At 40.8% G+C, this 12,882-nt stretch overlaps 1 long non-coding RNA gene across 1 annotated transcript; it reads left to right on the plus strand.

Moving 5' to 3' along the window:
• The first annotated feature begins 747 nt into the window (after positions 1-747).
• LOC120497046 lies at positions 748-12,310 on the plus strand. The gene is made up of 3 exons (XR_005626425.1): positions 748-864; positions 11,483-11,658; positions 12,147-12,310. It is a non-coding gene; the product is annotated as an uncharacterized LOC120497046 (long non-coding RNA).
• The last annotated feature ends 572 nt before the right edge of the window (positions 12,311-12,882 follow it).

The following is a 12,882-nucleotide window of genomic DNA, read 5'->3' on the forward strand; positions in this document are numbered from 1 at the left end:
TAAGCCTGATAGCCTCTCTTATTGCTGTTTTGATAGCTGCCTGCTGTTTAAATGAAAGCACCACATTTCCTGACAGCCCATGCACAGGTGGCCCTAGCTTTGTTCTAAACAAGTTGAGGAGAAATCAGTCTTGGTCAGGGTGGGGGTAGAAGAGAGGTGTCAGTCCATGTCATCCCAAGTCTGAACAGAGAATTTCACCTGGTCACAGGAAGAATGAAGCAAAAGGACCCAGGAGAGGATGCTGCCAGGCACTTCCGTGTTACTGGTGTACTTGATATGGGACCATCTCTGCTGAGCCTTATGCTGTCAAGGCAACTTAGACCTATTGTAGCCCTTCTGTGATATCCTATAGGTGCAGGGATTTAATGTGAAAAGCACTGACACCATTATTTATGATGTCTTTATGCAAGCCATGAACAGAAAAAGAGATTAGACTATTGCCATAGCTGAGTTACTCTTCCCAACTATGTCAGGAAGCTCATTCCATGTGTCCATGTTACTGCAAAAATTAATGGTGACTAGAAGTGACCAGGGCTAGAGGACAGGCCCTGCTCATGTCTGCTTCATTGCGAACATAATGAAGGTTTGGCAATGAAAAGGAAGAATTGTCCCTTGATTTGTAAATAAGTACATACACAGGTTTAAATATTTGGTTTTAAGTTCAAGGTCTCTCTGGGCTCCACTAAAGAACCACAAAGCAAGCTTTGACCTTTTGAGGACTCTTTTTGGTTTAGGCAGTGTTTCTAAGAGAGTTATGAGGCTTTGGCTGGAAGAGTCAATGGAAACTGCTTCCTGCTGAAGATACTCTGCCCTTGGGAGTCCCATCTCCACTTCAGTTCTGAAGAACAAGCTCTCCATTGACAGGTATTTATTGCCTACCAAATTCTCAACAGTTGGGAAAATGCAAGCAGCAATCTGAGCTCCAGTGAGAAAAAAAACACCCTTCTCTAGCAGGTTCCTCTTCTGGGAAGCATTTGCTGTTTGCCATTGGGTTCACACTTCAGTGATACCAACGATTCCCTACTGAATCTTTAGGAATCTGGGGCCTCCACCTCTTCTACTTTGAGTTTCTGTGCTGATCCAGCTGATTGTTTTAGCATTGTGGCAGTTAAGCTGAGGATATTCCAGTGGGCAGATTGTCCCCTATGAGCCTCAGACAAGGATTTTTGTGTGCGATCTGAGTCCTCTCTGGACACTTGCAGATTTATGCCCCTGACAACCTGGACCGGAGATACTGATCCCATCAGGAGAGCAGTGGTGCCATCCCCCATAAATGCAACCATAAATGCATCCCCCATAAATGCATAAATGGGCTCCAGTGTTGCCTTGTTAATCCCTGCTTCCTCAGAACTGTGGGATTGAACAAAGGTGAACAGGTCCATCGGGAACAGGGAAAGGTTCTTTTTCAGGTGTTTATTTAGCTTCTCCCCAGCACTGTCCCACCACAAACACAGCTCTGACCTTTCCTTATTTTACAAAGCAAAGTCTTACTAAACCTCTTACAGCAGCCTCCACACAGCAGTGAAGTTTAAGGGTGTGTCTTTGGCCACAACTCTAATTATGGCTTAGAGTTGTATTAGTTCATTATTTGCTACAGCTTTCTGCTTTTCTGGCTTGGATGAGAGCAAAAGTGGCAAAAACCACTGGAAATAAGTTCATCCTCAGAGGACTTTTGGCCCAGAGAGAAACAGTGAGTACTAGAAAGCCTGTGAGTAAACCTGGAGAGTTTGCTACCAGCCTTGGTAAGAAGTCTGTGAATATTTTTTTACCTTATTTAGAATGGTTACAAATCTTGAGAAACTTTCCTGAATTCATATACTCAACTTTGGCTCAAGGTTTTGTAAAAAGTAGAAATGTTTTTCCTGTAATATGTATTTGGTAGTTGGTAGGACCAGCTGTGCAATCTCTTTGGCCATTCCCAACTTCTCTCATAAGGAGGCAATTGTACATTGATAGGTTACCTCTATGTAAAAAACTAATTTTAAAAAAAATAGTCTCAAAAACCCCTTAACACCCTCTTAGCAAAAGGTGAGCGGTAACTCTCAAAAAGGAAAAGTAAGGTAGCATTTATAAAAAAACTTTTCCACAATGACTTATTTCTGTTCTTGGTGAAGATTGACATAAAATTGCTAATGCCTTCAAAGTGTGCAAAATTAGAATATCACTTAATGATTTGATAATCCTACCCCAAACATATTCCTCCTGGATATGAGTGTACACTCATAAGCTCCACGTCAAAAACTTTGGAAAAAATAGATGGATGAAAGAGGGTTTTTACCTTAGCACTTGCACCTTTCAGCTGAAACCAAAATGCCTCTGCAGGAGATGGAAGGAAGAATGATATTTCCTGCTCTGAGAACTTGCATTTTAAGCAGTCAAGACCAACAACTAGCAAGAAGATGGTTCACTCATGCCATTTGGCAGGCCAGTGCTGACATTGAATCAAAATTCAAAGCCCTCATGTGTCTAGTCCACAGACTTGTCAGTGGCCAATTCAGGGAAGGCACCTCACTGCTCCTAACTACTGTGAGAAGAAACCTTTTCTTTTTTGCCTTAGGTGTTTCAGTAAAAATAAATGTACAGAAACTGAACAAGGATAACTATAGTTCTTTACATGATCCCATTTATAATGGAGTTTAGCCTTGCTGTAAAAGCCTTTTCCTTCATTTTTGTTCCAAAAAGATAGTAAAATAGGGTTTGTCACCACCATTGAAGGCTGAATACTTTAGAAGCTGAAGAAAAACCTGTTTGCCATATCTGTCCAAAACATGAGAATCACCCCTTTTAGGGGCTTTCTATTTAGCTCAAAGGGTTCCTTTTGCCAAGACACCTGGTTCTCTTGTCAGGTACACAACCACTTTAAGAAGGATTCCCTGTAACTCTTGTTCAACCTGTTTATGTTGCCTCCATAGAGATCAGAGGATTTTCAGGTTGCATGAGGATCTCTTACCGTGAGTTTCCCTTTCAGTATTTGGCCTTCTGCAGGAACTCAAAGTCCTATTGCCTTTTGTTTATTTTGAAACCAGGCCTAGGGACTGATTCTGATCTCTTTGACACTGAGGCAAATCAGAAAAGCCACAAGGGAGAGGCAGTATTTTCATGAAGAAGGATTAGAAATAAGCTCAAAATTTGATTCACACCAGCCATGATATATTGAGAAGTCATGAATCGTGTTGTAAAGTCCAAAAAAAGACCCAGAGTGAATTTTTTTTTTTTTAAGTGTTTCATCTTTGCAGAGAAAGCTGAGTGAGGAGCACACAGAACCAGCTACACATGTGTGCATGTAGCAATAGACTGGCCTGGGACAGCAGCTCTGCCAGGCACAAAGGGATTGCTATCCTGGGGGTGTCTGGTCAGTGGGCAAGGACTTCCAGCTCATACATAACTTCCTTGGCTACACCCATGCCAGCAAACCAAGCAGTGCCAGCACACAGACATGGGCACTGTTGCCCAGCCATCTCTGCTGATTCATTGCTGGCATGCTGCACTGCTCAGGAAACCACATAGTAAATACAGTCCCCTCTATATCTATATCTATATCTATATCTATATAGTTAGGGTGCACTGAGCTAGCTAGCATTCCTGGGCACTGTTCAAGGGAGAGCATAAGGCAGAGAATGTTTCCAGAAGTCAGAATAGATGAGCCCATGATGTCGAGGAGAGGTAATGAGAGTTTAGCCATATGGATGCAAGCCAGTGCCTTTGCTCTTGTTCCCACTGCCTCTGCCATGTGGTGGATGTTTTTATTATCCATGAGAAAATTTCACAGGTATAACACCCTAGATAACGTGAGGTAGTGATCCATACCAATTCTGTTATTAGGTAATTACCAGTTCTTAATAAACATTGCCTTTTATATTTTAAAGAGGGTCACTTTTTTTGACAGAAAATGCTCTCCTTGGCCGCATGTAAACCTCATTACTAATAGCTAAGCTTCCTTTTTTTTTTTCCCCCTTGAAAGCATGCCGCTGTTTCAGTTGTTGTTAGGCCTGCATTTGGGAATTAGCACTTTTATTTCTGATTAAAATATCTACATAGTAATGTCATTGAAGCAATTGTTCCAAAGTAAATGCATTGACTGTGGTTTTCATTATCAGGATAATCTTGCTCTCTTCCTCACACCCAGGCAGTGAAATCCTTCCCTCTCTAGCAATATAAAAACGCTTCAATGTGCACAGCAGATTTTAAACAATTTACTGCTCACTACCCATTAAACCATTTCACAAACAACAATGAAACAGGAAATAACAAAGCATGCCCTTTGAATTAATACTCAGGATAAAATACTCAGAGTTTCTTCGCAGTCCATAAACTGCTCCAGCTGTGCGTTCACAGTTTATGGCATTTTAAGAACCATGCTCCTCAGTAAAATTAAAACCTTGTCCACCGTTGGGGACCTGTTGCAGCTCCATGGGCTCTCTTGTACAGTGGAGGTGGCAGAAGTGCCCCCCGTTGCTGCAGGATGCCAAAGCCCAAGGTAGCTCCTCTGCTGAAGGAAAGCCCTCCCAGGACAGGAGAAATATGGAATATTTATTTCTCTGATGTAAATACATATAAACCAGAAAAGAAGCTGATGATACTGATGCTGCAAAGATGAACCTTGCAGGATGAGGCATCTCCTGGGCTGGGAATGGTGGAGGAGTACTGCCACCTCTTGGCTTGATCTTACAATGTCCATGTCCAGGGAAAGACCATGCAGTCATCCAGACAACAAGCAGCACCTAGCGTTGTCTCCTGACCTAGTAGGGGGAAAAAAATCAAAAATGTCTGTTCAGTTCCATAGTTAAATAGCACTTGCACTTGTGAACTTTTATTAGCGCTCACAGGTTTCATTTCCCATCTACTGTGTCTGAGGCACTGTCCTAACAAAGGTGCCAGAAAAACGCCTTATAGAATCATTATCTCACAGCAAGACCAACAGCAAGCTCAGTTGGTGTAAAGCAATCCCTCCAGCCTTTCAGTGCTGGCTTATCCCAATGCAATGACATCCGTGGGGAGATTTATGGTACTTTGTTATATGATGATGGAGCTCTTCCAAAGGAATAAATTGCATATCAGCATTGCACTGATGCTAGGCAGGTAATGATAGTCTCAGAGGAGACCCAACAACATCTTGCAAGCAGCTGTGGTCATTTTTGTGGGTGCTAATTAACCTGTGGTGGTCTGGGAGATGCGGAGGACTCTATCTTTGCTTCTGGAAGTTAAGACAGTTTTGAGAGGGGATGTTTCCAGACACTGGCATAGGAACTCTTCTCATGGAAAAGAGAAACTCCACAGTGCTCTGTGCTGTTCTGCAAGCCATCAGCTGTCCAGCCCTGATTGGTTTCACTAAGTGCAGGGAAGACAGTAGGGCAGGAGCACATTGACATAGGCTCATTCTTTTTTTGCCATCGACTCAGAGAACACCTTTGAGTCTGATTTTGCACATATGCTTCAGCCTCCTCTGGTACTGACAATCTGGCCACCTCCCTAAAGATCCTTGAGATGTACAGTCAAAAGAATGGTACTTAATTTCCAAGAGCCACTATGTCAAGTCAGCTCTATTTCTTGGCTCCCTAACACGCCCAGGTCCTTCTACCTAAGATCTGCTGTTTGCTTGGTGCCTGGCAGGAGAACACCATCATTCATTGCTTAATCTAGAGGGTTTATGTTTATCAGTCACTCAAAACATGTTTTTGAAGTGAGCTGACAAATGGAATTAGAGTTGTTTCATTTTTTTTGAATATAAATAACAGGACTTATATTGATAGCTAAATACTATAGAGCAGAGGTTTGAGCACTTTCCTTTTATTATTTTATCTTTAGTTTTTCTGATCATTGGCAAAACCTTCAGGAGGGGTTTTGGTTTCGCAGGAGAACTCCAAGAGTTGCTTGGCTTTTTCCTTCCCTTTAGGTAACAGTATTATAAAAACTTGATCCCTGTGACTGTAAACAGGAAAAAAAAAATAGTATGTTGGGAAATGCAATAATAGTTTGTCAGAAAAAGCAAGCAAACCATATCCTTCCATAGACATCTGCCTTCCAAAACTGCCATTAAAATGAAACTTTTCAAGATGACAAGTATTTACCAGAGTGGAAATTAAAGCTCTGAATGTCCACAGCTTTACACTCTGTGATGAAGTAGGAAAGACTTTGCGATCTCTTGTTTCTCAGAAATTATCCTTCTTACTTTTGAAATATCTTATGGTAGCACAATCTAATAGTAGACTTCCCAGTTTGTTTTGTCTGTTTGTAAAATTTGACTTTACAAAATATTTCTACATTCCAGTCCAGCTTACAGAATAATTATAGCATTAAAACCTAAATTTTTACAAGAACAGCTCTTGTATGTTGTAGAATCACTTGGTTTTGTGGTGCTTTGGAATATCCTCAGTCTGCATGGATGCAGAACAATTTTAACCAATTTTCCTTATATAAATACTTTGCAATAAAGAATGAGGCCCAACTTTTATGTTTATGTGTCAGACATAGATCCGTGATGTATCCTGCCAAGTTTTGTAGCATTTAAATATATGTACATACCTATATAAGGATATATAGATATATATTTGATGGTAATAATTACCTGATGAAATATTCTCCCACTTCCTATTCTCGCCCCTCAGGGCAGCTGTTTATAGCACGTACTGTGGTGAGGGAGGGCACACGGTTCAGACCAGGAACAGGGTGTAATCAAGGCACCAATAAAAAAATCTCACTTTGTAAAGGTTTCTCAAGTTTAATTGAGCTCTTAACGGGCACAGTAAAATGTGATGGTGATGTGATTGACAAAATTTGACCATATCTTTCTGAAATAAATCTAGGACAGATTAATTCTGACTTCTATTTCACTCCTCCTTTGAAAATATCAAGAGAACTGGGAAAAAAGTCCTGAAAAACTACAGTTCTTGTACTTTATCTTTCAGTTCTGGGAACTGAACTTTGGTCTTTTCTGCTCAGATGTATGGTTACTTTTTCCAATAACTGAGGTTTCATCAGTACTTGGGGTGATGAAATAACATGATGGCCTCACCTACCGACTTCAGAAAGATTCTGTGATAATTTTATTTCTACAACATACTGTATTAGATAAAAGAAAACTTCATTCTCTCAAACATAACATTTTGAAAGTTTTTAGTTGCTTGATCAAGGGGTCACACCTCTAAAGCAGATATTCACTCACAGCTGCCAGTATATACTGCCATTCTTTAGCCTAACCACCTGAGTAACTTTTGCTTCTTTCACTAGGCAAAGGGTGTTCCTTTCTACAAATATGCTTACATACACACTCCTCTCTCTGCCTGACTCTGGTTATTAAAACCAAAATAATTTTTATGTATAGGTGTGGTTTTCTGCCACTTTGGGCTTTTGCATCTCCCTGAGCCTGAGCAGGAAATCCACAGTCAGGAGTCTCTGTGGCCAGGGAGTCCACCTGGCCCTGGTGCACTGCCAGGAAGAAAACCTGGCATAGAACAGGGATGGATCTCACAGCAGCACCTTCCTCACTCATTGGGACCCCTGGTTGAAAATCTGCAGTCTGTGCATGAAGAAGGAGAAAAAGAGGTCATTGCATTTTTCTTTGCAGAGTTGCTGTCTGCAATGTTAAGGTTCAGGCATTACTTGCTGTGTGACTCCTTCCTAAGTGCCTATTCACATTAAGTACCACAGTTGAAGTCAGTGCTGTAGAAATAGCATTTATAAATTGCATGGTAAAAAGCTTACAAAGCCCTGGAGATCAGTATTCCTATTATTGCTTCTAAGTTATAGGTGAGGGAATTAGCACAACAAGGCTAATAGAGGCTCTGCCATTCAGAGCCAAGTCATCTGTTATTCTACTTCACCTCTGACTCTCCATTGTCCAGTGACTTTAGGTAATTGCCTTCCTAGACTCCCTGGTGAAATAATTTGCATCTTCTGATCCCACCATCAGTGTATGCTGGTGCTTCCCTGGCACAGCAGTTTGGCTACCTTCTGCTCCTTCCTTTAAGTGCAGCAAACCAAATTTTCCCCTTTTCTCTACTGACTTAATCTCTTCCTCTGCCTTATCCCTAAACCATTAAAGGCAGAGAGCTTATGCCACAGAGTTCCAAAAAGTTACGTCATGTCCCAGGTTGCACCTGTCCAAGCTTAGATCACACTAAATGAATAAATGCCCAGGAAGTCTTGTGGGAAAATGCTGATTGCAAAAAAAAAAAATGGGGGTTGAGAGTGGATAGAGAAGCAATATCAATTTTGCTGTAACTAGTAATCCACCTATGGGGAGCAGAAACTTCCTGCTGGGCTTGATCCTACTATTTCCTGAGCTGTTGCAAGGATACCTGAGACTCGGGTAAGTACCTCTTCTTGGCCAGTGCCATAAGTCTGTGAAACCAAACACACAGGACTGGACCTCCTGAATCATCAGCTCCAGTGCCTTGCTGACACAGACAACCACACCATACATTAACTTATAAAAAAAAATTCTGGAAATATGTTTTTCAGCAGATCTCTTTGTAGAAGACACATATATAGCAAAAGAGAAATAAGGCAGCTAGTGAAAACGGTGTTCAGAAAGAGCCTCTGACTCTGACACACTAGACCTCAGGCATTATGTAGGTCATAGCCACTGAAATAAATTATATCCATTTAATTTCAATTAAAAAAAAAAAGTTGAGACATTGTCACCACTTCTGGTCCTTTAATGTCTTTTTTTTTTTTAATTTCAGTAAGGATGTTTCTTGTCTTCCAAAATTCTAGGGAAAAATAACCAAAATTATGAAGTTCTGCAAAATGGAAATTTATGAAAAATTCTGTCCCAGAGGACAGAATTTCTCCTCTGAGATCCTACTTTTCTTTTTCATGAAAAATTCATAGGAGAGGAGAAAAGAATTACAGTGCCTACAGCTGTAAGTATCAGACTGGTACAGCTTCACAGGAGGGCGTCATATTTCTATTGTGTTTGTTTATTTTCCTGATGTTAAGGACAAAGTTTTATATGACTCAATTTAGATCACTGAGATATACAATAGTTAACATTTGATGCTATTAAAAGCAGTGTTTCAATCACCTGGAAAAGTCCATTTCATTTCTGGAGATAGTCTGCTGGTGACATGTATTTTCTACAGTCTTTCTGTTATTTATGCCTCACCTAGTGTTTTCAGCTTCTTAATTAAAGTGGGAATTGAATGCACTTTTTTTAAAAGAGAAGAAAGTGGAAATGATTGATGAAACGTTTGGAAAGAAAGTGGAAATGATTGCTGCAAGTATTGCCACTCTCCGAAACCACTTGATTTGGCTGTCACAGAGAACTTTCCAAAGGCTAAATTAGAAGGGCAAAACAAAAGAGCATTGTATGTTGAGACTGCACATGGTAGTCTGAACCCTGGAGTCTAGGCACATTAATTTCAGTATGTATTTGTAATGCTTTTAGGATATACTGTTGCTGTATTGATAGCAGTGTAATTAAAGAATCACTGTAGATTGATTTAAAAATATCGTAAAAATGAAACCTTGCAGGAGAGACTAAAACTTCAGAGAAAAGAAGTCTTTCTTTCAAGGGACAGTTTGAGAGCTCTTTTCCCATTTTTTATATATCCCAGTTGTCTTGTTGCTTTCGGGAGCTTTGATACTTGGCCAATACTTGAGCGCAGAGTAATGAAAACAAGAACTCTAAAATCCTGAGCGGTATCTTTTTGCAAATGTCTTTGAAATGTCTTGGGGCAGCATTTCTTCTTTCAGACTCATCTATTTTAGATGTTTGTACAGAACTGAATATAATTTGACTGAGTAATATTGTCTGAAGGTTTAGGCCTTAGGGTCAGGGTGATATATCAGTGTGCTTTGCATGATGTTCCTCTCACTATATCCCATCTGAGCATTGCTGGAGAAAAGGAGGAGGGATCAGAAATTCTGGACATTGGCTTTTTCTGTTAAGTCTGATGCAACAGAAATTAAACGTGGGGCATCTGTGTTTATATATATTTGCAGGCATTTAAATGGCTGCTGCAAGCTGACTACTGCACCAAGTGTAATAATATTCTGAGATGAAGGGCAGCCAATATTCAGTCTTGTCTCAGCAGTAGATTTAAAGTCTTCTTCAAATGCAAGATTCATGGACATTATATATATTGTATTATTATTATACATTTTTTGTTGAACTGGAGTCTAAGTCCATGACACTACACCCTGAACACAAATACCAGCTCTGCTCTGTGTTGTAGGTGCACCTTGTAGTAATAGTGATCTTATCTAGTGGTGACAATGTACAAAGAAAACATGAACTCTCACTCTTTCCCTGGGATGAGCTGGCAGGAAATTTGAAGAAGGCTACTATGGTTCAGGTTTGACCATAAAGGACACAGGAAATATTTATTTAGAGTTAGGATTAGCACCTGCTCCTTCGGTGGTGTGGTAAGAACTCTGAAAGGTGCCATTCAGGAAATGAGTGGGTGGAGGTCTGGGAGGTGACTGGAAGGTCTGAGAGCTGGCAAAAAGCTCTTTGCTAAGGCCCTGTTTGTGTTTGTGGGGGCATGAGAAAGTACAGGCTAAGTGCCCAAGGTGGCCGTGTCTATAGAGACCTTCACAGGATTTAAGCAAAATGTTATTGACTTGAAGGGCAAGTTTCCAGTCCTTGTGAAGGTCTCCTGCGCAATCATTCCCAGGTGATCCATGTTTACCCTCAGAGAAGAGGCTGCATAGGTAATTTATGATTCTCCTAGATCTAGGACTGATTATGTACTGATTTTCTCCTGGTGGTGAGGGCATGATGGACTGTTCCATCAGTTCATACTTGTCAGCTCTCAGAAGAGTGCCTCTGGCTCTCCAACAGGAACTTTGGCTACTCTGACAAGGGGGAATTACTCCTGCAAAATCTTACATGAGAGAAATTCTTATCTAGGGTAAAATTCTTTGCAACAGTCTAGTAAAGTAAGGAAAAACTAAAAAATCTGATGCTCTGTACCTATAGAATGAGTAAAGTTTTACAAGATCTGCTCATGCTCATTTCCTTCACTGGGATCCATCTTTCCTAATTTTAGGGGGCTACACTGTAGGTGTCTGAACCAGATCTAGTCAGATAATCATACCTTAGAGTTCTCTGAGATACAATCAGTTTATCAGTGGAAGTATGGACCCACCTGATCCCAGACTCTATTGTCTATTTTGAAGAGACCTCTATTGACTGTGAAAGGAGTCTCAGTAACAAGCTTAGATTTATATGTTTGTTTTGTATATGCCTAAAACTAGAGAAGACAAATCCTAGTCTCTGACGTTATATTCAAATTTTGAAAATGGATAGCTCCAGAAGACTTAATAGATCATCTGAAGAGAAGAGAAAGGAGTCAGGACCTGTATTCAGGGATGGATTACAAATGGTAGCTTCCCAGCTCATATTCAAGACACTTTACTAGCAGATTTACTCCAGATTTGGCCTAGGTTTGTAAATGTAGCTTCACCGAGCCCATATTTCCTTTTCATACTGATAATTGTGCATGGACAATTCATGTTCACTACTTTGGCTTTGCAGGACTGACTCCTCCAATACATCTGAAAAGAGGTGATCCCATTCAGGAAAAAGGCAATTTACTCTTCCCATCACCAAATGAGAAGAAAAGACCAAATTATGTTTCTCAAAAGCTGCGTTCAGCCTGTGCCCTGGGTTGGCCATCCATGTGCTGGCTATCCTTTGAAGAAGGACACAAGGTACTCTCTTTAACCATTATTGGTTTGTTTTAAGGGAGCTTGGATTCTGTAAACAAGGCAGAGCAATGTTTTCTTCTGGCAACCCACACATTTCGCAAGAGCTTCCACAGCTCTACCAGGAGACAAACAAGTAGGCAGGAGAGAAAGCAAGCCCTCTTCAAATGGAGAGAGCCCTTTGCTAACCACAAGCAGGGGGAGTGCTTCTTCCCCAAGCATGTGGCAGGTACTTGCTGAAGGGTGAGATGGGCTTGCTGAGGGAGAAATCCAGGTGGAATTTTTTACAAGCAGCTCTGCTGAACAACTCTACAATAAAGCATTTGTTTTGGGGATATTCACTATCTTTGAGAACTGTTATTCCAAGAGCATAAACACAAACCATGCTGTACGGAATTAGACCCAACATGGCCCAATAAGGTGTTTTAACAGTGCTTCTTTATAAGCTATTCTTTTTTTTCCATGTACTCCTTTTAATTGTTGCTTCCTCTCAGTGTCCATCTGGAAATTCAGAGACCAGAACTGTGCCCTCCCTGCTGCTGAAGCTGGACAAAAGTGCCAGAACATGCTAGAGAATCCTGGTGGAAAGAGTGACCAGAGAAGAAGGTTGAGTGGCACACAGTCATGCTGGTGGATAATAAACCTGATTTGAACATTTTAGTGTGGTTCTGTTGTGGCTGCCTTCTTTAAGCAGCAGGTGGCCTACCCCTGGAACCAAAACCTCACGGCTTAGGCTGTGAACTTCTAGCTCTTACCACACAAGTGGAAGAGGTTGCTGCTTCTGCCTGCTGGAGATTGCTGCCCCCACAGCTGACAAACTGCATGTATGAGTGCATTTTACCCTGTAAAATTCAAAATGTGCTGGATGGGCAAAGACTGATCATTTAAATCTGAGCTCCTGTCCCATCACTACAGTACCCAAGTTGAAGGTTATTGCTCCAGAGTCAGAATAGCATTAGCTTAAAATTATTTGCTGGGTGGCAGAGAAACAACAGTAGAGGCAAACACCATGAGATGTGGTATTTATCTGCTACAGTAGTCAACTTTTGCCTTCAAATATTGGATTAAGAAATCTGATTCTGTGGTACAGAATTAGCTGCCATGAAGACAAGAAAAGCCTATGTATCCACCAAGATTTGCTCAAGTCCTAAAATATATGACTCAATTTAGACTTCAGAGCTTAAAATTCAGGACTTAAGAGGTGGATGCACTCTTGTTACAATAAAATAA

The sequence above is a fragment of the Passer montanus genome, unplaced genomic scaffold (assembly GCF_014805655.1).
Source record: "Passer montanus isolate IOZ18808 unplaced genomic scaffold, ASM1480565v1 scaffold12, whole genome shotgun sequence".
Lineage (NCBI taxonomy): Eukaryota > Metazoa > Chordata > Aves > Passeriformes > Passeridae > Passer > Passer montanus.